Consider the following 1,073-nt stretch of genomic DNA (forward strand, 5'->3'; position numbering starts at 1 on the left):
ACCCCATCGATTGGTGAGAATTTAGAAGATGAAGTTTTTACGCTTATCGTCAAGAGCAAGAAGAACCTTAATGACATTTTTAACCATCCGAGCGTGCGAAGTTGGTACCACGAAATGGTTCTCGATGATGGAGCTGAAGGAGAAAAGGCACTTAGCTTTTTAAACCTCAAGTTGATTAAGCATGGCTTCACCACTGAACAAATTGACGAAGCGTATCATCATCCCGCTAGCGCATTCGTCAGATCTCTTATGTCGGATTTGAAACGGATTAGACAACGCGAACTGTCATAGGATCAAGCCAGATGAAGTCACCTCCGACAGCATTTCTGGTTTTGAAGCATGGATTAAAGAGGCCTTTTACTTTCAACCTCAAGCCAAGAAGATGTTGGAAATCTTGTAGGAAGCTTTCAGTATGAAGCAGATTGTACTGTTTTCTGACGAACTCAATCAGGATGACTTGAAAGCCTATGCGAATTCATTGATTGCGACGGTTAAAAAATCATTGCCTGACCCCCTCTAATTGGAAATGGTTTCCTTCAACGATTATTGTAGAGGAATTGGAGTATCTACATTAGACACTTTAGTCTTTATTGAATAGCAATGATACATTTATTTGATTGTTTTAAATTCTTGTTATAATGAGCTCCTAAGTAAGATACTCTGTTCACTAGAATGTTTATTATAGTATTCAGCGTGAAATATACGCTAAAAATGCTCCACGCTTGATTTAATTATGGCTTTTAAACATACACCTGAAATTATAACGACCTGCTGACAGAAATACGTGAAAAATACATGTTGCTAAAACTATCAATACCAATCAAGTTAGATATCGTAACCAACTCGGAATCCTCTAAAACATATTGTTAGTTAAGGAACTTGATCGTGGTATTTGCCACGATTGTTCGAAACTTCGATCTTAGTGTGTAGATTTAGAATTAAAGGGTATTTAGCGAAAGTGCGAGCTATGGTCAAGACAACTACGAAGTCTGCAGCCGGATAGAAACGTGGAATGTACCGTAATGTGGTGTACTATACGTTACACTGTTGACACCATTGTCCCTTGAACTTAA

The sequence above is a fragment of the Plasmopara halstedii genome, assembly GCF_900000015.1.
Source record: "Plasmopara halstedii genome assembly, contig: Scaffold_470, whole genome shotgun sequence".
In the NCBI taxonomy this organism is placed as follows: Eukaryota; Oomycota; class Peronosporomycetes; order Peronosporales; family Peronosporaceae; genus Plasmopara; species Plasmopara halstedii.